At 47.8% G+C, this 25,133-nt stretch overlaps 1 protein-coding gene across 1 annotated transcript in view; it reads left to right on the forward strand.

The window, feature by feature from the left end:
• The first annotated feature begins 41 nt into the window (after nt 1-41).
• The window catches only part of LOC101325118 (uncharacterized), a 288,914-nt gene continuing 263,822 nt past the window's right edge, over nt 42-25,133 (forward strand). Inside the window, exons 1-3 of the mRNA XM_073793232.1 lie at nt 42-188; nt 536-707; nt 11,536-11,649. The gene's annotated coding sequence lies outside the window, so the exon portion shown is untranslated. The remainder of the gene's footprint in view (nt 189-535; nt 708-11,535; nt 11,650-25,133) is intronic.

Consider the following 25,133-nt stretch of genomic DNA (forward strand, 5'->3'; position numbering starts at 1 on the left):
CACGTGCGCGCGGGGCGGGGGCTGAGCGCAGCTGGCAGAACTGGGGGCGGGGCGCGGGTTCGACCTCCTAGCGCGCCGATTGGGCGCGGGTGGGTGCGAGGCCCGGGCTGGGGGCCCTGCCTCCAACCCCCCAGAGGCTCACCTTACTCCCGCCAGCTTACGGAGGGGAAAACTGAGGCGCACAGCAGGTAAGAGTGTGGCACGCTGCCCGGAAGCAGGGAGCGGCAGCATCCCGGGCAGGAGCAAAAGATAGGCAGGACCCCTAAGTTAAATGTCCTTCCGTGGGGAGGGAGCTGGTTGTTCACTCGTTTATTAGTTCATTAATTCATCATCCATCTGTCCATTCATTCAATATTTATGGAACACCGACCATGTGCCGGGTACACCAGTGGTCGCGGGTACAGCCACGAACAAGACAAATAAGGACTCTGCCGTCACAGAGCACTCATTTTGCTGCGGGCTGAAGCTGTGGGGAATTTGCAGCCTCTTGGCCTCTTATAATCATGGTTATTTAATTTAATAACCCCGCGATTAGGCCCTCACCAAGAGCTATGCCTTGTACTCAGCTCTCAACACATTTCATGGAGACAACGGGGAAAGGAAGAGCTACTCATTTTCCAGACGCTCCAAAGTGCTGAAGTACCACAGCCCGCATATAATGAAGACAGGATTGGAGGCCACGCCTGTCTGCCTGGGAGTTACTGCCGGTTAGTCCACTTGTCCACCCAAGAAGGGGGTCCAGCAGGAGGACACTCCCCCTTGTGGCCAGCCGGGGCCCATAAGAGGGGCAAGGGTGGGTACTTCAAGGCCTCTGTGGCCCAAGTTCCCTTTATCGCCACCTCTGGCTTGGAAGGCAGGAGGGGGGAGGTGGAGCCCCTCATCCTGGAAGCTGGGAGTCTTGTCTGGAAATGTCTTTGCCAGCCTCAAGCAGAGGCCTCTGGGAGAAGATGGAGGGCCCAGCTCTCAAGGCCATAGTCACCACGCTGTCGCTGGTCTCTCCTTCCTGCTTCAAATGTGCCAAGCTGTTTCCCACCTCTGGGCCTTTGCCTGTGCTGTTTCCTTCAACTGAAACATTCTTCCACTCCTGTCTTTCAGAGGGCCCTCCCTGATCTCCACCTAGCGTGGTCCCTTTGTTATTTTCCCGCCTGTGCATTTCAAAATTGTACGTTTGCAAGAGTATGATGCGTGCCAGTCGAGTAAATGAATGAATGGGCAGACTGCAGACGTCCAGGTCTGGCCCTGCTGTGCCCTAGCCAAGAGGCCAGGCCCAGGATGGGAGCTGTAAGAGAGGAAAGTAAGAGGGGACAGAGAGGCAGAGGAGCTTCCAGCTCCAGGCCAGGTCCGCAGACACCAGAGTCAGACAGCCCAGAACAAGTCCTGCTCCTGAGTCTGGGCAGCGCGGCCCTCAAGGGCTCCTGCCTCATTAGCCACACCTGGGAGCCCAGGGTGAAAGGAAGCAGGTTCTTCCCACAGAGACAGTTTCAGCGGCCTCTGCGGTTCCAGCCTCAAGTAGCCAAAGACCTCATTAGTGGTGAGCACTTGGGAGGAGCAGGCTCGGAGCCCCAGAGCTAGGGTTGTCAAAGAAATGACAGGGGAAGCAGGGACACTTTGGGGGAACAGGTTCTGGGAGGAAAAAAGCAGAGGGGGAATGCAGCATAGCATAGAAGATGAGCGTCAGACTGCCCGGCTGCAGTGCAGCCTTTCCTGCTGGGTAGTTTTAGAAAAGCACCCTAATCTCTCTGTCCCTCAGTTTCATCATCTGAAAAATGTGGGTGACAGTAAGTTGACCTCACAGGGCGGTTGTGAGCACCACAAGTGCTTGTGCAGAGGAAACAATTTCACTCACTCTTAACATTAGTAATAGGGTTGAACAGTAATGGGGTTGAACCTGGGCTCCCCCATTTGGATCTTGGGCAAATCACTGCATTTCTGTGAGCCTCAGGCTCCTGGTCTTCACAGTGACAACCCATCTCTGGGCCCCTGAGAGGTGGGGGACTGGGAATAGCCCACCTGGGTCCAGCCATCCCTCTTGCCCAGAGTGAGTTGCTTCGATAATAATAACAATGAATGAATAATAATAGCAGCAAACCCTGTTCTAAATACTACGTATGCATAAATTCATTTTAATCCCCATTTTACAGATGGGGAAACTGAGGCACAGAGTGGCACATGTGCACAGAAATCACCTGGGGGTCTTGTTAAAATGTAGATACTTACTCAGTAGGTCGGGGCCCGAGCTTCTGCATTTCTCACAAGCTCCCAGGTGGTACTGATGGTTTGGGGACCACACTTTGAGCAGCAAGGGGCTAATGCATTTGCTAAAGGTCACAGGTGGTGCACAACAAGCCTGGCTCTGAGCCCGCATAGTAGGCTGCCGAGTCCTGCACTTAACCGCCACCGTAAGTGCCTGCCCCAGCCCTAGCTTTCTCCCCTACAAAGAGGCAGGAAGTATAGTTCTCCTCCCCAAGCCCATTTCCTCTCTTGGGGCCCCTACCACCTCCCTCCATGGGTGACATCTGGCCCGTAGAATCTCCCTGCCCCCAGCATCCCAGGGGTCCTCCTGTAGATGACATGGAGGTTTTCAGATGCTCATTAGCCAGGAAGATAATTAAGGGCAAGGGCTGAGATCACCCTGGCTCCCTGGGGCTTGCCGGGGCCCAGCCGGGCCTGCCCTGTGCCAGGCTGGCCCTGTGCCTGCTTCCCTTGGGGCACTGGAGGGACTGGGACAAGGGAGGGGTTTGCTGGGGAGTAGAGAGGCCTCAGCCAGCCTCCAGGGAGACTCCAGTGGGGCCTCCTTGCCAAGCCCACAGCTCTTAGGGTTCCAGGCCTAAAAATGAAATGAAAACTGCTTGGCCAGAGGGAAGTTCCCCAAAGGGAGAGAAATGAGCCGCTGGTGAGTTCTGCAGGGCGAGGTTAGATGGGACACAGAGAGGGCGCCATCTTGTTCTGAATCACACAGCAATCCTGGTCAAGGAGAGAAATCCTCCCCTGCTGGTGGGTGGCTTTAAGATCTCTCTAGCATCTCTCTAGCACTGGCTTGGCTCCCTTATAACCAGGAGGGAGCAGACCTTGGGCTGACAGTCTTGGGCAATCCACAGTCTTGATCTAGAATTTAACAACGTGTTGTTTTTCTGCAGTTTATGTTACTTTCTATTTTGGGCGCAGATACTGCTTTTCCATTTTTGATAGTGACATACCCATTTCTTTTTATTTATTTATTAAAAAAAAATTTTTTTTTGGCCACTCCGCATGGCTTGCGGGATCTTAGTTCCCCTAATAGGGATTGAACCCAGAACCACAGCAGTGACAGCACCAAGTCCTAACCACTGGAGTGCCAGGGAGCTCCCCCCTATTCCTTTTTAATTCAGTCTATTCAGGGGAAAAAACTAAGTGAGTTAATTTAAAGCAAAATGTAATAGAAGTAACTGGAGATGGTACGGGGGTATGGAAGCAGTGAGTACAGTGGAAGACGGATGGCTGAAGTGGGGAACCTGCCAGAGGTGAACCCCACAGCCGCTCGCAGCCCAGTCCTCTTACTGCAGGACCAGACAGAGCCCCTCGCCGGGATGGAGATATCCCATGGGCTCCTGTGTTGACCGGAAGAGTCCAGCTGGGTTGTCATGGGTTGAGGGCGGCCGGGGTTGGCTCCGGTCTTCATTCCTGGAGTCTGTGTTATCAGCGTGATGAGGGGCAGACTTGGGGAGGGGGGAGGGCAGGGCTGTCCTGAGGTGCTCCCTGCCCTGAGCCTGCCCTGCATTCCCACGTGCGGTACCCACCCCCCGAAACACACACGTACACCTGGGCACTGGCGCCCCTTAATCACCCATTCACTGAATCATTCATTTATTCACTCACTTTTTCATTCATTCAGCCAATCTTTATGGAGGACCTCCTCTGTGCCAAGCACTGTGCTAGTTCCCAGGGAGACAGGCATGAATCAGATGGGAAACTCAGCTCTCACGGGGTTCACAGTCTCCTGGGGGAAGACAGATGATAAACACAGAACTGAGTACACTATAGGGGTTATCAGACAGTGTATGCGCTAGGGAAAAACGGAAAGACAGCAAGGTGAGAGGTGTGGTGGCAGGGGCTCTCTGAGAAGGTGTGCCCTGAACTGGGAGGATGCAGCCTCGTCCTGGCACCAGAGAATCTCACAGACGTGGAAGCAGGCAGACAGCGAGCTGAGCAGGGATCCCTTTTATTTTGATTTTAAGTAATTTTCTAATGAAACTTCAGGTGCAGAGAATGATGGACTGATCATAATCCAGATCATGGCGTATTCTCTTTGGTCTTACATGACCTGCTTTTCTTAAAAATTTCCACAGTTATTTTACTCACGTGATACGCACCAAGTCACCCATTTATCAAAAGCCAGAACCCTAACAATGGCCCAAGTCCAGTCTTGAGGTTCCCCATCCCATCCCCCACCCTGTGGTCCCCATCACCTTGGGTCCTGTCTTCATTACTCCCTGCTTTCCTTCTTGTATGGTTTTATCCTCAGTGTGTGTGTGTATATATATGTATATATATAGGGTTTTTTTTAAATCTATTTATTTAGTTTTGGCTGCGTTGGGTCTTTGTTTCTGCGCGCAGCCTTTCTCTAGCAGTGGCAAACAGGGGCTACTCTTCATTGCGGTGCACGGGCTTATTGCAGTGGCTTCTCTTGTCGCGGAGCCCGGGCCCTGGGCGCGCGGTCTCCAGTAGTTGTGGCGCAAGGACTCAGTAGTTGTGGCCCATGGGCTTAGTTGCTCTGAGGCATGTGGGATCTTCCCGGACCAGGGCTCGAACCCGTGTCCCCTGCATTGGCAGGCAGATTCTTAACCACTGCACCACCAAGGAAGTCCCTCAAAGTATATTTTTTTATGTTAGTTTCTTCTTACTAACTTTATTAAAAGGCTATATTAGCTTCCCCTGGCTGCTGGAAGCAATTCCCACAAACTGGATGGCTTAAAACAATAGAAATTTATTCTCTCACAGTTCTGGAGGCGAAAAGTTCAAAATCAAGGTGCTGGCAGAGCCATGTTCCCTCTGCAGGCTTTAGGGAAGGATCTGCTCCATGCTTCTCTCCTGGCTTCTGGTGGTTGCCAGCAGTCCGTGGCAATGCTTGGCTTGTAGGTGCATCACTCCAGCCCCTGCCTCTGTCTTCACATGCCTTCTCCTCTATGTGTCATCACCTCTTCTTTTTTCCCCCAACATTATTGAGGAATAATTGCCAAATATGATTTAAAGTATACAGTGTGATACTTTGATATAATACACGTTGCAGAATGACTACCCAGATCAATATAATTAACCTATTTGTCACTTCACATAGTTAACTCCTTGTGTGTGTGTGTGTGTGTGTGTGTGCACGCACACCTGTGTGCACGTGGTGAGAATGTTTAAGATCTACTCTCAGCAACTTTCAAGTATACAATAATGAATTATTAACTATAGTCACCACGCTGTACCTTAGATCCTCAGAACTTATTCTTGTAACTTATTCTTGTACCCTTTGACCTACATCTCCTCATTTCCCCCTTCCCCCAGCCCCTGGCAACCACCGTTCTATTTTCTGTTTCTATGAAATCAGCTTTCTCTCTTTCTTTCTCTTTCCTTCTATCTCTCTTTCCCTCTTTCTCTCTTTCTTCTCCACATATAAGTGATAACCATACAGTATTTGTCTTTCTCTGTCTGACTTATTTCACGTAACATCTGGTGGAATAATATTACAGTGTGTATGTATGTGTGTATATATATATATATACATACACATATATACATATATATATGTGTATGTATATATATGCTACATTTTCTTTATTCATTCATCCACTGAAGGACATTTAGGTTGTTTCCATATCTTGGCTATCATGAATAATACTGCAGTAAACATGGGAATTCAGGTATCTCTTCAAGATACTGGTTTCATTTCCTTTGGATATATACCCAGGAGTGAGATTGCTGGATCATATGGTAGTTCTATTTTTAATTTTTTGAGGAGCCTCCGTAATGTTTTCCACAGTGGCTGCACCAATTTACATCCCCACAAACAGCGCAAGAGGGTTCCCTGTTCTCCGCACCCTCCCCAACATTTGTTATCTCTTGTCTTTTTGATGATATCCATCCTAACAGGTGTGAGGTGATATGTCATTGAGATTTTGATTTGCTTTTCCCTGATGATTAGTGATGTTGAGCACCTTTTCATGTACCTATCGACCATTTGAATGTCTTTGGAAAAATGTCTATTCGGGTCCTTTGCCCATTTTAAAAATCGTATTATTTACTTTTTTTTTTTTTTTTTTTTTTGCTATTGAGCTGTGTGAGTTCTTTGTATATTTTGGATATCAACGCCTTGTCAGATATATGGTTTGCAAATATTTTCTCCCATTCTGTAGGTTGCCTTTCATTTTGTTGATTGTTTCCTTTGCTGTGCAGAAGCTCTTTAGTTTGATGTAATCCCACTTGTTTATTTTAGTTTTTATTGCCTGTGCTTTTGGGTCTTATCCAGGAAATCATTGCCAAGACCAATGTCAAAGAGCTTTTTCCGTATATTTTCTTCTAGGAGTTTTATGGTTTCAAGTCTTACATTTAAGCCTTTGATCCATTTTGAGTTAATTTTTGTGAGTGGTGGAAGACTGGGGTCCAGTTTCATTGTTTGGCATGTGGATATCCAGTTTTCCCAGCACCATTTATTGAAGAGACTGTCCTTTCTCAAACATTGTATGTTCTTATCACCTTGTCAAAAATCAGTTGACTGTATGTCAACTGTATGACATACAGTATATGTGGATTTATGTCTAGGCTCTCTATTCATTTTTACTGGTCTCTGCACCTAGTTTTATGCCAGTATGTTTTATTATAGCTTTGTGACGTAGCTTGAAATCAGGAAGTGTGATGCCTTAGCTTTGTTCTTCTTTCTTAAGATTGCTTTGACTATTTGACTTTTGTGGTTCCATACAAATTTTAGGGTAGTTTTGTAAATTTCTGTGAAAAATGCCATGGGAATTTTGATAGGGATTGCATTGAATCTATAGATCACATTAGATAGTTTGCACATTTTCACAGTATTAATTCTTCCGGTCCGAGAACACGAGAGAGCTTTCCATTTATTTGTGTCTTCTTCAGTTTCTTTCATCAGGGTTTTGTTTGTTTGTTTGTTTTGTGTTATAGTTTTTAGTGTACAGGTCTTTCACCTCCTTGGTTAAATTTATTCCTAAGTATTTTATCGTTTTTTGATGCTATTGTAAATGGGATTGCTTTCTTAATTTCTCTTTCAGATAGTTCATTGTTAGTATATAGAAACACAAGTGATTTTCATATGTTGATTTTGTATCCTGCAACTTTACTGAATTCATTTATTAGTTCTCATAGCTTTTGGGTGGAGTCTTTAGGGTTTTCTATACATAAGATCATATCATCTGCGAACAGATAATTTTACTTCTTCCTTTCCAATATGGATGCCTTTTATTTCTTTTGTTTGCCTGATTGTTACGACTAGGACCTCCTCTTCTTATAAGGACACCATTCATTGGATTTAGGGCCCATTGTAACCCATAGGACCTCATCTAAACTTAACTAATCACGTCTGCAAAGACCCTATTTCCAAGTAAGGTCACATTTCCAGGTACCAGGGATTAGGACTTCAGTGTTTCTCTTCAGGGACACAATTCAACCCATAACAAAGGGAATCCAGATAACCTAAAAAAGAGTATCAAGCTGTCTGACTCTTATGGGGCTTAATTTCTTTAATAGTCTACGTATAGCTAAGATTGGCCCATATTGAGGTTCACTTGTTTTGACTGTTGTGTCATATATCCACTAGGTCTGTGTACCATGGCTGACCCATCTGCTGTCCTGTGGGTGGCCTTCTGGGTAGTGTCCAGGTGTCTGCTAATTTACAGTGCTGTTTGGGCATTCTCATAAGTGGCTCTTGGTGCGCGTGCAAGAGTTTCTCTGGGATGTTTACCCAGAAATGGAATCACTGGGACTCAGAATACGTGAATGTTTCACTTCAGGAGATGATAACAAGGTACTTTATGTAGCAGTTGCACTAATTACGCTCCCACCAGCAGCATGTATGATCCACATCCTCTCCGACACTTGGTATTATTAGATTTAAAAATGTTTTCCAGTTGAGTGTGAAATTGTTGCCAGCTGAGATCTTGATTTGCATGTCTTTTTTTTTTTGCGGTACGCGGGCCTCTCACTGTTGTGGCCTCTCCCGCTGCGGAGCACAGGCTCCGGACGCGCAGGCTCAGCGGCCATGGCTCACGGGCCCAGCCGCTTCGCCGGCATGTGGGATGTTCCCGAACTGGGGCACGAACCCGTGTTCCCTGCATCGGGAGGTGGACTCTCAACCACTGCGCCACCAGGGAAGCCCGATTTGCATTTCTTGATCACTAATGATGCTGAACATCTTTGTCAACACAGGTCTAAAATATATTCACCTATATTTCCTACTAAGGGTTCTGAAGCTTTGGTTTTGACATTTTAAGTCCATAATCTATCACCTTTCCATCATTAAGTTCCAAAGGATATTTACCTCTAATTCCTACTAAAAATTTTAAAGTGGTTTTTATTTGTTTGTTTGTTTTTGGCATTTAAGCCCTTAATCTGGAGTTGATTTTTGTCTAAGGAGGGATGGGTCGTATAATCTTAGGAGCTTTTGTAAGGTGACAAGTGTATTTTGGGGACAGTGGGGCAGGATGTTTGACGGGGACTCTTGAGTGTACTGGGAATTGCTCACTGGATGTTGAGTTCAAATTCTGCTCCTCCCATGGACTGCCTTTGCGATCTTATACTTCATCTCCGTGACCTCGGTTTTCTCATCTGTAAAATGAGAATTATAGCAGATACTGCCCTTGGTTGCCATAAGGATTGCATAAGACAAATTACACAGGAAGCTTCCCACATTGCTGGGTACACAGCATAAGAACACTAACTAGCATTTATTGAGTACTTACCATGTGCCAGGTGATGCCAAGCGCTTTACATGTGTTATTTACTCACTTAACCCCTGACAACTCCATGAAGTTGATGGTATTTTCCACACTTTACAGATGAGGAAACTGAGTCTCAGATAGGATGAGTGAGTCCCCCAAGAGCACAATGCTAGCATATGTCAGAGGACTTGAACCCTGGCAGTCTGGCTACAGAGCCCTCATCTGTCACCACCACACATCAAAGCCATTCCCTCCCTCCCTCCCTCACCCTCCAGAATCTAGTCTCTGGGCCCTGCTTCTACAGGAGGAAGGGTCTAGAGGTTGAAATGAGGAAGTAATAGGCAGTGGGGTTGACCCCTGATTCCCCGGTGGCCCCTACCTTTGACTCTGAGGCTGGAGAGAGGCTGGGGATGGAGGGGAGAGGCGGGGCCTCCTGGTGGGGAAGTCCATCTATCTTCCCCATCCCCAGAGGTAGTTGTCCATCACAGTGGAGATGAATCACAGGCCACAGTGTTCTCCCCGGTGTCATCCATTATTCACAGCTGCCATCCCGGGCCTGGGGCTGCTTTGGGGTCAGGCAGGAATTATTCCCAAGGCCCAGCTCTTAGGCGCTTTTATCCACAGCTGAGCCTGACCACAAGCAACTTTCTTCTCTAGATCTGAGGGCAGAGGACTTTCCATCAAGAGGGAACGGAGACTCCAGCATGAGTTACAGGCCTGCGACCCACTGACAGACAAAGCACTTGGGGCTGTGTTTGAGCCCAGCTCTGCCACTTTCCTGTTACCTTCTTGGGGCCTCAATTTCCTTATCTGTAAAATGGGAATAACTGGCCCCACTTTGCTAAAAGATTTAGAAATAATCTACAGCTAGATGCATGAGTGGCCCATAGCTGGGCCTGAGCATCAGAGTTGCTATTGTGACATTTGCTTTTTCAGTGATTGTCTCCCAGGCCCTGCTGGGGATGTGGAGATGGTGTGACCCTTTAAAGTTCACCAAGTAATTTTTTTTCAATTTTATTGGTGTGTACTTGATTTACAATGTTGTGTTAATTTCTGCTCTATAGCAAAGTGATTCAATTATGTATATGTTCTTTTTCATATTCTTTTCCGTTATGGTTTATCACAGGATATTGAATATAGTTCCTTGTGCTATACAGTAGGACCTTGTTGTTTATCCATCCTATATATAATAGTTTGCATCTGGTAATCCCCAGCTCCCAATCCTTCCCTCCCCCACCCCCTCTGCCTTGGCAATCACAAGTCTGTTCTCTATGTCTGTGAGTCTGTTTCTGTTTTGTAGATAGGTTCATTTGTGTTGCATTTTATTTATTTATTTATTAATAAATTTATTTATTTATTTTTGGGTGTGTTGTTGGGTCTTCGTTTCTGTGCGAGGGCTTTCTCTAGTTGTGGTGAGCGGGGGCCATTCTTCATCGCAGTGCACGGGCCTTCTCACCGTCGTGGCCTCTCTTGTTGTGAAGCACAGGCTCCAGACACACAGGCTCAGTAGTTGTGGCTCACGGGCCTAGTTGCTCCGCAGCATGTGGGATCTTCCCAGACCAGGGCTCGAACCCGTGTCCCCTGCATTGGCAGGCAGATTCTCAACCACTGCGCCACCAGGGAAGCCCTGTGTTGCATTTTAGATTCCACATTTAAGTGATATCGTATGGTATCTGTCTTTCTCTTTCTGACTTCCTTTGCTTAGTGTGATAATCTCTGGGTCCATCCATGTTGCTGTAAATGGCATTATTTCTTTTTTCTGGCTGAGTAGTATTCCATTATATGTAGGTGTGTATGTGTGTGTATATGTACCACATCTTCTTTATGCATTCATCTGTCAATGGCTATTTAGGTTGTTTCACAATAGCCAAAAGGCTATTGTGACTAGTGCTGCTGTGAATGTAGGGGTGCATGTATCTTTTTGAATTACAGTTTTGTTTGGATAGATGCACAGGAGTGGGATTGCTGGATCATATGGCAACTGTATTTTTAGTTTTTCACCAAGTAATTCTCATTTGCATCCAGGATTGAAACCATTGTCTTCACCTTGGACTTCTTAAGAGTGGCCCCTCAACAGATAAAATGCAATGAAGAAATAAAAAATTAGAGAGGGGGGTACCTATAATTCTGTAGCTCTCAACATGTGGTCCCCAGCATCACCTGGGAGCTTGTTAGAAATGCACATCCTGGGACTTTCCTGATGGTCCAGTGGGTAAGACTCTGTACTCCCAGGGCAGGGGACCCGGGCTAGACCTCTGGTCGGGGAACTAGAGCCCATGTGCATGCCGCAACTGAAGAGTTTGAATGCCGCAACTAAGAGTCCGCATGCTGCAACTAAGAAGCCCGCATACCGCACCTAAAAGCTTGTGCTTGCCCCAACAAAGATCCTGCGTGCCGCAACTAAGACCTGGCGCAGCCGAAATAAAATAAATAAATAAATGTTAATTTTTAAAAAATGCACATCCTTGGGCCCCACCCAAGCCTGCTGGATCAGGAGCTCTGGGGGTGGAGCCTAGTGAGTTGTGTTTTAACAGGTCCTCTGGGAGAGTCTGGCACATACACAAGTGTGAGACCCACTGCTCCCTCTCCTTTGCTCACTTTGATGACACAGGTTGCCATGTTGTGAGCTGCCACGTTGGAGGGCCCCACATGGAAAGGAACTGAATGCTGCCAACGTGTACTGAGGGAGCTTGGAAGCTGGATCCTTGCCCAGTCATGCCTGCAGGTGAGACCATAGCCCCACCGACACTTAGATTGCAGGGAGAAACTCTTAAGGGTTCTCACTGGAGGAAGTCACACCCAGATTCCTGCCCAACAAAAACTATGGGATAATTAATGTTTGTTGTTTTAAGTGCTACGTTCTGTGGAAATTCATTATGCAGCAGATAGATAACTAATATGGTGGATATTGGCAGGAAGGGGAGAGATGGGCCGTGGGAGGGAATAGAAGGATATACTGGAGTAATCTAAAGTCTACTTTAATGTATATGGATAACAGATTCATTTTGCTGTACACCTGCAACTAACACAACATCGTAAATCAACTCTACCCCAGTAAAAATTTTAAAATAAAAAAATAAAATAGGAGAACCACCACCACAACAAAATAAAGTCTACAATAAAAGGGGTTTAAGAAACATAAACTGATTTCAATGTGCAGACCTTGTTTGGATCCTGACTGAACATATTAACTGTTTTGTTTTAAGTTGATATTTAGGGGATGTGACCACCAAGGGGATCCTGGATGATATTAAGCTGTTATTGTTCACTTTTATTTGGTGTGATAGTGGTTCTGTGGTTATGTTTTGAAAAAGAGGCTTTGTCTTTTGGAGAAACATATTGGACTAGTTACAGATGAAGTGATACTCTGTTGGGGAATTGCTTTAAAATAGTCAGGGTGGGGAGGGGGTAAATGTGAAAGAAAATGATGAGTTGATGGTTGGGGAGGGGAGGGGACAGTGCTTGGAGGCTCTCTTTACTATTCTCTGTGTTTTTGTATATGTTTGAAATTTTCCATGGTAAAAAGTTTGAAAAATGGGAATTCCCTGGCTGTCCAGTGGTTAGGACGCTGTGCTTCCACTGCAGGGGGTGTGGGTTCGATCCCTGTTTGGGGAACTAAGATCTTGCATGTCCTGCGGTGTGGCCGAAAAAAAAGTTTGAAAAATGGAGTGAGCCCAATGTGTCCATTGTATAGAGGGACAAAGCAAACCCCAGGCAGGAGGATTGGAGGGACTCGGGGGGCACCTTAGGTTGTTGACACTGGGGGGCTGTCCCTGGGCCCAGCCCTGTGTTTTGTTCATCCTGGGGAGGGGGCTTGTGCAGGAGACTCTGGGACCTGCTTCCCTGCCTGAGCCTGGGGTGTGGAGAGGAATCTCCCCCATCATCCGAGACTCAGCTTTCCGGCAGTTCGTGGCTGACACACTCATCCGTCTGAGGGCACCTGGTGGCTGACTATTATGTGCATACCTGCGAGAGGCAGCTTTTATTTTATTTATTTATTTATTTATTTTTGGCTGTGCTGGGTCTTTGTTGCTGCGCGCAGGCTTTCTCTAGTTGCGGTGAGCGGGGACTACTCTTCGTTGCAGTGCACGGGCTTCTCATTGCGGTGGCTTCTCTTGTGGAGCACAGGCTCTAGGCGCATGGGCTTCAGTACTTGTGGCACACAGGCTCAGTAGTTGTGGCTCGTGGGCTCTAGAGCACAGGCTCAGTAGTTGTGGCACACGGGCTTAGTTACTCTGCGACATGTGGGATCTTCCCGGACCAGGGATCGAACCCCGTGTCCCCTGCATTGGCAGGCGGATTCTTAACCACTGCGCCACCAGGGAAGTCCAAGAGGCACTTTTAATTGTATGAGGGCAACTCTTATTTTGTCTTAATATATTAAGTCATCACAAAGGGAGTGTTTCATCGTATTTTATTTTAGATCTCTCGTTCTCTCTCTCTTTTTTTTTTTTTGCGGTACGCAGGACTCTCACTGTTGTGGCCTCTCCCTTTGCGGAGCACAGGCTCCGGACGCGCAGGCTCAGCGACTGTGGCTCACGGGCCCAGCCGCTTCGCGGCATGTGGGATCTTCCCGGACCAGGGTGCGAACCTGTGTCCCCTGCATCGTCAGGCGGACTCTCAACCACTGCGCCACCAGGGAAGCCCACTCTCTCTTTTTTTAAGAAGATACTTGCTCATGGTAAACTCAAAGGGAATACAGTGCAAAGCCAGTCACCCTTCCTCCCATCTTCCAGTCACTTCCCAAAGACAGCTATTTTAATTGATCTATTCAACAGATACTTATTGAGCACATACTATGTGCCAGGCACTGTGCCAGGCTATGGTATCAGAAAGTATGATGTCAGCCACCAGTGAGAGCTGCCCATGAAATTTAAAATTTTCCAAGAGCCACATTTAAAAAGTCAAAAGAAACAGGTGAAATTAATTTTCTTGAAATAATAATATATTTCTTTAACCCAGTATATCCAAACCTAGTATATGGAATCAATACAAAAATTATTAATGAAATTTTAATGATCTTTTCATGGTGTATTAGTTAGCTCAGGCTGCAATAACAAAATACCACAGGTGGGGTGGCATAAATAACAGAAATTTATTTTCTCACAGTTCTGGAGGCTGGTAGTCCAAGATCAAGGTGCTGGCAGGGTTGGTTTCTTCTGAGGAAGGCCTCTCTCCTTGGTTTGCAGACAGCTGCCTTCTTGCTGTGTCCTCACATGGTCTTTTCTCTGTGTGTGTGGTCCCTGGTTTCTCTCAGTGTCCTAATCTCCTCTTCTTGTAAAGACACCAGTCAGGTTAGATTAGGGCCCACCCTAATAGCCTCATTTTACCTTAATTACCTCTTTAAATGCCCTGTCTCCAAACACAGTCGTATTCTGAGGAAATGGGGCTTAGTTCTTCAACATATAAATTTGGAAGGGGGGACACAATTCAGTCCATGACACACTGAGTCTTCAAAACCCAATGTGGATTTGATTCACATATCACATCTCAGTTCCAACCAGCCCAGTGTCAAGGGCTCAAGCAACACATGTGGCTGGTGATTGACCCGTTGGACAGCAAAGTTCTGGGTGTGGGAGTCACAACAGCAAACACAACAGGCGGACATCCCTGCCCTCACGGGGCTTCCATTCTACTGGAGGGGATGGACAGTAAATACAGAAGTATCATGCATCACGTACCATACACGTTTGGAGAAAACCAGAGGAAAAGGGGAGGAGGTGGGGGTCCAGGTGTGCATGCTCCATCTTCTCTTCTCTTCCAGAGCTATCCTGTTTGAACGCAGGAGATGGATGGATGGATGGATGAATGGATGGATGGATAAAGATATATCCCTATTTTAAAAGCACAGATGGTAATATTCTATACATGGTATTCTATTCTTTGCTTTTCTCACTTGAAAATATAGCTTGAAATTCACTCCTTATCATCACACATAGACGTGCCTTATTCTTTTTGATTTACTGATTTTAAAGGATAATTTGAAACATATGAAGACACAGTTCTGCTGAGCCAGAATGACAAGCTGGTGTTTGTTGAGCGCTGACTGTCCTTAGCGCCAGTCACCTCATCTGACCCTCCCCACAACCTCGTAAGGTGGGTGCTGTTTCCAGAAAAGAATTTCAGTTCATGGGCAGCTTTTATAAACAGGTGGATAATAACAACTACTGACTTCAGAGAAATTTTAAGTCCCAGATTACAGTACTAACAAATGATAGGGTCTGAGAGATCTTCCTGTTGAAGTTAACAGAATAATAAAATTCTAATGTGTAGTGTTATTGTTACATTAATATGCATTATCATTATAATATATAGGAATATCTTAACATAATATATTAACCTATTATATTAATATATAATGAAAATAGATATGCAATTTATTGAAAATAGTTAATATATCTATAACAAAATCTACACAGTAATATTTAGAGGAAAAGAAATAATTGAGAGAAAATACTGGGAAAACAACAAAGCCAGGAAGAGCTGAGAGGTTGCTCACGCACAAATTGAGCCTGGAGCCCGCAGGCTCAGGGCTGGCCCTGGGGCTGTGCTTGGGGATGAGGTTGTGGATGGGGCCCTGGGGTCCAGGGGTGCAGGCAGGACTCTGCCCCCTTGGATCTCACTCCAGTCAAGGAGAAGCTTCCAGAAGGAAAAGTGGTACCAGGAAGTAAGATGGAACCTGCCTGCCAGCCTCCCCATGTGAGGTGAGAGGTGGGCAAAGGCCACAACCCGCCCTCTGAGCCCCAGAACCCTCTGCACCCGGCAAGGTGCTCCCTCCTGTTTATGGGGGTCCTGCACCAGCAGCTCTGTCAGGGCATCCTCAGGGCCTCTGCAAAGACTGGGATTCCAGGCAGTGTGCCTGCCTGACAGAGAACGCGTGTAACTCTGGAACGGGCTGATGCGGTGTGCAGCCATAGGACCTGCCTCGGAACAGAGCCAGCAATCCCCTCAGACAGGGAACTGATGCTATTTTGATAGTCCTGAGCCTGATGGGCGCTGTGCTGGAACCAGACTGCCCCACGTGGAACAGGCTCTGCAAGGAACACGTTCTGGGCTCTGAGTCACACAGCCTGTGGGTTCAAGCCCGGCTCTGACTCATCTCAGCTCCAAGACCCCAGTCTCCGAGCCTCGGTTTCTCTATCTGTAGCATGGACATGGTACACAGGCAGCTGAGCGCTTGGTGAGAACTGGCTGAGAGCGAGGGTTGTGCAAGAAAATGAGAATCATTTCTGAACAGAGCTGGTGCCTCCTGGGGCTCCCTGGTTCCCAATGCATGGAGGAAAATCCTCCCACACTGCCCTCGACCCCTGCCAAACCCGGCTCCTGCCAAACCTTGCCCCTACCAAACCCTGTCCCTGCTGCTCTGGCCCCAGAGGGAGGGAGTTGGAGCTGGTGAGCGTGATTCTGGCAGGTTCTGACCTGTCCTGGGGGGAGACCACAGGGGAGTGAGGCAGGAAGGTAGCTCAGGGTCCTGAGCATCTCCATCAGCCCTTGTATCCTCCACCCCTTCCTCCCTCCCTGCACTGCAGCCATGCTCAGCCACTACAGTTCCCTGATGCCTCCTGTCTCCTCCTGTCTCAGGACCTTTGCACAGGCTGTTCCCACGACTGGGGTTCCCTTCCCCCTCTTTTCTCAGATTTCCACTCGCTGTTCAAGTCTTGAGAAGCCCTCCCTGAGGTCCTGCTCTGTGGCCGCTGCCCAGCCCGGGTCTCACTGTAGTGTGTGATCCCCAGCAGGCTGAGCCCCCTGAGGGCCAGGATCAGGTCTGTGCCAACTTGGTAGCCCAGAGACAGTGGATTCTCAGCAAATGCTTATGGAGAGCAAATGCACGAAGGAACGTGCATGTCTCTGCTGCATCCAGACTTTGATGCACCAGGTGCAGTGCTGAGAGAGGCAGGTAAGAGAAGGTTCCCAGTCTCAGCACATTTCAGTCTAAGGGGAGGCAGACATTAAACGTAACTATACAGTCACCCTGAACAATCCCCGAGGGCAAATACGGTGCTGTGAGACTGTGTAGAGGGATGCGACCTTGACAGGGACCTGAGGTTTCCTGGAAGATGTGATGTTTGAGGCCTGATCTGAAAGCTGAGCGAGGACAACTAACTGAGCAGAGAGGCAGAAAGATCTTTCCAGGCAGGGGGAACCACATGTGCAAAGGCCCAGCGGTCAAGAAACACCCAGAGGGGAGTAATGTGTGAGACGCTGCTGGCCACGGAGGTCGAGGTCAGGGTGGAAAGGTCAGGTAGCGGGGAGGGTGGCTGAGCTTTATCCGCAAAGCAATGCAAGGACTTTAAAGGGTTTCATCCTCCCTGGGAAGATGGGTGGGACCCAGATTAAATTTTAAAGAGCTGGCTGTGTCTGCCTCGTGGAGAACAGATCAGAGGGCCCGGGAGAGCAGGGAGGAGGCCCCTGCAGCCCATGAAGGACTTGGACTGAGGCAGGGACGGTCAGGTGTAGAGGATTTTTAGCAAAGAGCCAGCCGGCAGGCCCAGCCGTGGGGAGCCTGCAGAGAGAGCAAAGCGGGGATTCAGGGTGAGGCCTGGTGTCCTGCCCTAAGCAGGGCCGGGCCAGCTGGGAGCAGCCTGTTCTCAGGAGGAGGGTCTGACGAGCCTCCAGGGCCCTGGCTACCCACTGGCCACCAACCCGCCAAGAGCCCCCTGGCCAGAGCCATGGGCCTGGGGACACAAGGAGCGCTGCCCCTGCCATTCCAGGAGACAAGAGTCTTCTACCTCCTTTGAGCCCCGCCCTGCCCTGGAGCTGCTGAGTGACCATCTCTGGGCTGGAGCCTTGCCTGCCTTGCTGGCTGAGAGCCAGAGGCTCATTCCCTTCCTTGGGGATCAAGGGCTCCTAGAGGTCTCCTCCCAGGAAGCCCCCACCCAGGCTCAGCCCAGCTCCACCCCTGGGAATGTCCGTTAGACCACTCAGGATGCACATGCCAAGTTCTGGGGAGAGAACGTGAAAAAGGAGACAAGATCCCTGCCCGCAGGGGCCTGACAGTCTAGAGGGGGAGGCCAGGAGCATGAAAACACATTGATAAATACATCATGCAATATAACTTCAGAAACAGATAAATGCTCTAACGAGTGACGTGATAGAGACTCGGGGAGGTTGGGGTGGGGGCTACGTGAGAGAGGGGGTCAGGGTGATGCCTCATCTGAGGATGCAAAGAAGACAGTCATGGAAATGCATTGTTTGGCGGGGGAGTGGGGAGAACAGTCAAGGCAAAGGCTTGAAGGGGGACCAAAGAGGCCAGGGCGTCTGGGAGGAAAAGAAGTGGTGGGAGAAGGGGACCGAGGGGTGGACCAGTCCTGGACGGCACTTGTGAGCATGGCACTGGGGAGGCCTGGCGGGTTTCAGGCAGGGGTGATGGGCTCCATGCCCCTGACCTACCAGAATCTCCCTTCTTGCTCAGCCTGGAAACCCCCTTACCCGTAGTTCCCTATTTTAGCCCTTTCTAGCCCCTCTGCTTCCTTCACCCCCATTACAGGTACTCCCTGGGCTGGAATTTCCCCAAGATGTGCAGCTAGGGAGGGGAACTAACACCCATCATTGTCAAGGCCGCTGTGCATGGACCTCCTACCGTGAGCCATGCCTCATGCTGGGCGTGCTCTGACCTGGCCCCTCACACGAACCCTTCAGGTTTTACAGCCCATTTTACAGACCAGGAGACCGGATGCAGTGTGACTTGCCCCAGGCCATGTGGCCCGAAGGCAGGAGCCAAGATTTGAGCCCAGCTCAGTCTCATCTGGAAGGTTTGTCAAATCCTATTCAAGCCTCGTGAGAGTTTCGTGATGGTGGGAGATCCAGATTCTTCCCCCCCTTTCCTGCTTGCCTCCCTTCATTCGGTAAATGTCGCCACCAGCTCCCCAGTTGCTGGGCCAGACACCCCAGAGCCATTCTGATCCCTTGGCTGCCCCCCTTTTCCAGGGGCCGGTCATTAAATGCCCCTTGACGGGCCTTGTTGCACCTTTAACACCCAGCATATCTGGCTAGCGGTTCTCTCTCCCTCCCTCCTGAGAAAAAAGGAGGAAATTAAATTGTGGCAGGTTATCATCGACCTAGAGAGAGCCGCACGGAGGTCTGCAGTCACCTTTCTCTAAAGAGGTACTTCGCATGATTGCAGTAAATGCAGTGGGTCTGGAGCCCAGGCCGGCTGGCTGGTCCCTGGTGTCCCTAAAGAACACTGCAGGACGGGCTGGCTGCTCCCACCCCAGAGGAGCTGTGGGGAGGTGGTGGTCCCCACAGCCCACCCCTTCTGCTAGAAGAGAAGTCACAGGGGGCTCAGAGTCACTACCCCACCCCTTCCTTGAAGCAGTGGCCTCTTTGGGGGCAACGTTCTAAAACCGATTATGGTGATGGATGACACAAGAAAAACCCACTGAACTTTACTCTTTAAGTGGGGGAATTGCATGGTATGTGAATTATAGCTCAGTATATCTATTTAAAACAAGAACAACAAAGCCAGGTGTTCTGTGTCTTCCCCAGGGGGTCCAGATCGGCTCAGACAAATGAAATGTGAAAAAAAAATCATGGGAACACTCAAATAATACCTGATAGCAATAATCAGAGCTAACGTTTCTTTAGTGCTGGTGACATGCTGGTTAACTCCTGTGACTCTCACCACAATTCTGTCAGGCAGACGTTATTACACCCCCCTTGACAGATGGGGAAACTGAGGCACACAGTGGCACTGTGCCTGGCCAAGGTCACACGCAAAGAAGTGTCAGAGCAAGGTTTGAACTCCACAGTCTAGCTCCAATATCCTCACATCCGTCCCTGATTTAGACAAGAGTAAACAGGATAAGAGTTTAATCAATAAGTGTCCCCAGCCCAAGAGTGCTCCCCCCATGTTCAGCATCGGTAAACCACAGGCTGCTCTAGTTCTAGACACCATGCTTCTACTGGAATCATGTGAAGTATATCTTTTTCTAATGATTTTTAGAAAGATTTTTATTGGAACATAGTTGCTTTACAGTGTTGTGTTAGTTTCTGCTGTACAGTAAATTGAATCAGTTATACGTATACATATCCCCTTTTTTGGATTTCCTTCCCAGATCATTGAGTAGAGTTCCCTGTGCTATACAGTAGGTTCTCATTAGTTATCTATTTTATACATAGTGTTGTATATATCTAATTATTTTTTAATTGAAGTATATTTGATTTACAATGTTGTGTTAGTTCCAGGTGTACAGCAAAGTAATTCAGTTATACCTACATATATATCTATTTTTTTCAGATTCTTTTCCCTTATAGGTTATTACAAAATACTGAATGTAGTTCCCTGTGCTACACAATAGGTCCTTGTTTATTTATTTTATATGTAGTAGTGTGTATGTGTTAATCCCAAACTTTTAATTTATCTCTCCCCCCGACCCCTTTCCCCTTTGGTAACCATAAGTTTGTATTCTTTGTCTGTGGGTTTATTCCTGTTTTGTATATAAGTTCATTTGTATCAAATTTATTTAGATTCCACATATAAGCAATATCATATATTTGTCTTTCTCTGTCTGACTTAACTTAGTATAATAATCTCTAGGTCCATCCATGTTGCTGCAAATGGCATATTTCATTCTTTTTCATGGCTGAGTAGTATTCCATCTTATAAATGTACCACATCTTTATCCATTCATCTGTCAGTGGACGTTTAGGTTGCTTCCATGTCTTGGCTATTGTGAATAGTGCTGCAGTGAACATAGGGGTGCATGTATCTTTTCAAATTATGACTTTCAGCCAGGAGTGGCATTGCAGGATCATATGGTAGCTCTAGTTTTAGTTTTTTAAGGAGCCTCCATATCTTTTGAGAAAGGTGCACCTTCCTCTAAATCATCTGGTTGCAGCTCTGCCCCCACCCATTTCCCCACTGGATTCTTCCATCACAAATCATATCATCTAAGCATTTCATTCATAAATTCTTCAGAATGTATCTCTGTGATGTGAGCTTTCTGAAATAACTACATTTTCTTTTAATCACCACTTTCACATCACACCTACAAGAAGTTCATGGTTCTGTAATATCCTCTCAAATCCCATCTTCCCACCCGACCCCGTTTGTTTTCTAAATGTGTTTAATGGTTCAAATCAAGAGACAAAGTCTGTACATTGCATTTGGCTGGTATTTCTCTTAAATCCCTTGTAAGCTATAACGATTCTCTCTTTTACTTCCTTGCCTTTTAGTCACTGCAGAGAGTGTGAGATCCTTGCTCCTAAGCATTGATTTGCTGCCTCTTAAACAGCCTTCAGCAGAAAGTGGAGGGCTGGGCTGGGGGGTAGAGCGGGCAGGGAATGGTGGGGGCTTGGCCCAGCCTCCAGGCCTTGTGGAGAGCCTGGTATTTCCACCTTACTAGTTACCTAAAAAGAAATAAAATCAGGCCTAGGTAGAAAAGGGAGGCACATTGATGATGGCAGAAACGAAATATATTCATTTTCCCATTTGTCACAAATGCTGTCAATCCCACCTTCAAAACACGTCTGGAATCTGCCCTTTCTCTCTTGCAGTGGATTGGAGGATATGAGGGAGGAAGCGGGGAGGGGGGCACTGGGTGGGAGGCTTCCACAGTCCAGGTGAGAGCTGCTGGTGGCCTGGGCCAGGGTGGTGGCTTTAGGTGAAGAGGGAACAGATTCCAGGAGTGTTCTGGAGGTAGGACTGGTTGGGTGCAGTGGCTGTATGGACACGGAGGGCAGGAGATGTCCAGGGTGCTTTGGATGGCAGGCTCCTTTCTCTTTGGGGAAAGCAGCCTTCTTGCCTCAAGCTCATGTACGCAGACCCCTCCTCCAAGCTCCCAGCCGAAGCTGGGGAGATGACACACACCAAAATGAGGGTAACTCACTCCTCAGCATGGACCACCAGCACCCCATGCTCAGCCTTCCAGAGAGAACGAACCAACAGAGGAAAGAGAGAGGGTGGGACAAGGGCACGGATGCCAGAATCAGCCTCTTCCCAAGCGCCATGAGCTCGGAAAGCTCAATACCTCTCCGAGCCTTAGTTTCCCCATCTGAGCAATGGGAATGCCCATTCCCACCTGGCTGGGCATTGTGAGGAAGTAAATGGTGAGCTGCTCTGAAGTGGTGGTCTTGAGGAAGAGAGCCCACGTGGCCCCAAGAGAGTCAGGAGGATGTGAGGAGTGGCTGTAGGGAGGCTGAGCATTATGGGAGCGTGGTCTGCAGCTGACCAGGGTATGGGGCCGAGCACATCACAACTGGTCCTTGATCCCCACTGGGGTCAGCCTCTGAGCACCCTGGCACAGGTGGCCCAACAAGGAGGGACTGGGGGTACTCTCTGTGGTTCTAAACAATCCCCAGACTGGCCTGTACCAAGCCTTGGGCCATTTTCTTTATTTTCCTTTTCTACTTCGATGCTGATCATCCTGCATTAATGAAGAGACAGCTTAGAAGATGGCTAAGGGCATGGATTCAAACCCTCACTCAGCCATCTAACTGCTGCGTGATCTTAGGCAATTTCCTTCATCGTCTGGGACTCAGTTTGCTCATCTGTAAAACGAGCATAATCATACAAATCTCATAACAAGCTTATTGTAAGGATTAAATGATGTTAAGTAATTTTCCTAAGGGTGAGTTAATACTTGTAAAGTGCTTAGAACCGTACCCAGCACAAGTAAATGGGAGTCTCTTCCCCCTGCACCCTGCTTCTTTTCGACATGACCTCTGTAGTCTTTGACAGTTTTCTTGATTTATGGATGACATGTCCCAGATTCATCTCATGCATTTTCTACCTGGAATCAGCTGTTTCTCAGAGGAGCCCTGTTCCTTTTGGCAATAAATGGGAGTTAGGAATCACAATCTAGACATTAGGGATGTTCATTCCCACTGGGTTATCACTGCATCTAGGCTTAAAGCTGGAGGCAATGATAATTATCATTCACATTTAAGATTACAAGGTTTTCAGTTAACTTATTTGATTTTATGTATCTCTTTTTTTATTTTTACACAGAAAATCTTTGTTCCTAACAATATTAATCCAATTTCTTATCTTCTTTATCCTATATTATAAAGCAGACAGTTTCAACCTAATAATACCGATATAATCACTACCTGTAAGATAACTGAGCGCTGTTGAAGATTTCGTTGTGCTTCTGTTTCTTTGTGATTCTGTGGTCCTTAGGTTAAAGCCCATTAGGGATGTACAGTCAAAATGCTGTTTTAAAGTCACTTCCAATAATCCTTCTTAGTGTGTTTGCCAAGTTGACATTTAGTCAGGTTTACTCATTTCTGTTGGATATTTTTATTTTAAGGGATTGCTTTTTTTGTCTTGGCTTTACAGTTTTATAAGTTTGCATTTACAAACTACTCTAAAACCAGATACACTCAGTGAAATCCAGCTTCCACATCTTTCCCTTTGGCTAATTACCTCTCTCCACATAGGTAACAACTTTTGTTAGCTTTTGCTTTATCTTTCCATTGTTTCTTTTTGAAAATATAAGCAAATGTATACACACCCCACACATATTCAGAAGATAGAATACTTTGCATATACAGTTCTGCTCCTTGGATTCTATTTTTGCTTTTTTCACTTAATCATACATCCTGGAGATCACTCCAGTGCAGGATTAAGACAGCATCTTTGGGGGGCTTCCCTGGTGGCGCAGTGGTTGAGAGTCCGCCTGCTGATGCAGGGGACACGGGTTCGTGCCCCAGTCCGGGAAGATCCCACATACCGCGGAGCGGCTGGGCCCGTGAACCATGGCCGCTGAGCCTGCGCATCAGGAGCCTGTGCTCCGCAACGGGAGAGGCCACAACAGTGAGAGGCCCGGGTACCGTAAAAAAAAAAAAAAAAAAAAAAAGAGCATCTTTGTTCCTTTTCACAGCTGTGTAGCGCTCTCTTCTGTGGATGTCCATTTTATTCAACCAGTTTCCTCTTGGTACATGTTGGTATTGTTTCCAGTCTTTGCTGGTACTATTAGTGCCGCAATGGCAACAACAAAACCTTGTGCATACATGGATTTGTATTTTGGGGACAGATTTGTAGATACTCTCATGGGATTAAAAAAAAAAAAAACTGTCTCTTAAGACTTTAATTTTTTGAAGCAGTTTCAGGTTCACAGCGAAACTGAGAGGACCTCGTGGGATTTTCAGTCATAACTGTGATACATGTTACCCAGGAGTTCACGGTGCTATGGGCATGCATAACAGCTGTGCTCGTGTGTGGGTGGAGGTGCCACTTACTGAGACAGGAAGCACGGGCGGGCTCCTTTTAACCTTGTGCTATGTGGTTTAACAAGTGAGCTAGGCCTTGTGCATGGTGGCGGGAGCAGTATTCCGGGTGTGGGAACTGAGGCTGAGGCATGGAGGAGCACGCAGACAGCAGCGAAGCCCCAGTCTCATCTGATTGGGAGGCCCCAGACCGTTCTTGGACAAGGGGGCAGGGTGGGTCTGGCACACCTGGCACTCCGAACTCCAGCTCCTTCTGAAGGGACTGTCTGTATCTCCCAGGCAGGAAGCAGGTCGGGGAGGGGACCAATGTCCACCACTGCTGACTGCAGTCCCCTCTGAACCCCAGCTGGGATAAGTGATCCCCCTGCAGACCAGGGGAAGGCAGACTGAACCTGCACCAGACTTGGGAGACACACTGACCTGGGTTCAAATCCCAGCTCTGCTTTGTGACCTTGGACAAGTTGCTTAACCTCTCTGAGCCTGTTTCCTCCTCTGTCCAATGGGGATGAGGCAGGACCTGCCTCACTCTGGTGAGGACACTGTGGGAGTGTGCATGTGAAGTGCCTGGCTGGGGCCTGGCACATAGTAGGTGCTCCCCACTGAAGAACAGCCTCCCCTACTGCTCTGTGGGAGGCCTGGGGCTTGGCCTTTGGGAGCCCTTGTTCCTACCTTCTCTGAGCTGGAGCAGCTAGAGAAACCCACTCACTTGTAGATAGTGGAGGAACCCATGGGCACGGGAGTCAGATGGCTGAGGTTCAAATCCTGGCCTTGGCATTTTCTCTCTAGCTGACTTTTTCACCTCTCTGATCCTCAGTTTCCCCATCTGTCAAATGGGGGTGATGAGACCACCTGCCTCACAGCAGTGTTGGGAGAAAGAATCGATCTCAGACATTTAATTTGCTCAGTCCAGTGCTGGGCATGTAGTAAGTGCTGACTAATGTCACAAGAACCATGATTGGTCTGGGCATCCCACAGGGGGGCATACTGTCTGTGGTCAGCTGGACAGGCCAGCTGAGGGGCACCAGGGCAGGGGGCAGGGGG

Source organism: Tursiops truncatus, chromosome 15 (genome assembly GCF_011762595.2).
Source record: "Tursiops truncatus isolate mTurTru1 chromosome 15, mTurTru1.mat.Y, whole genome shotgun sequence".
Taxonomy (NCBI): Eukaryota; Metazoa; Chordata; class Mammalia; order Artiodactyla; family Delphinidae; genus Tursiops; species Tursiops truncatus.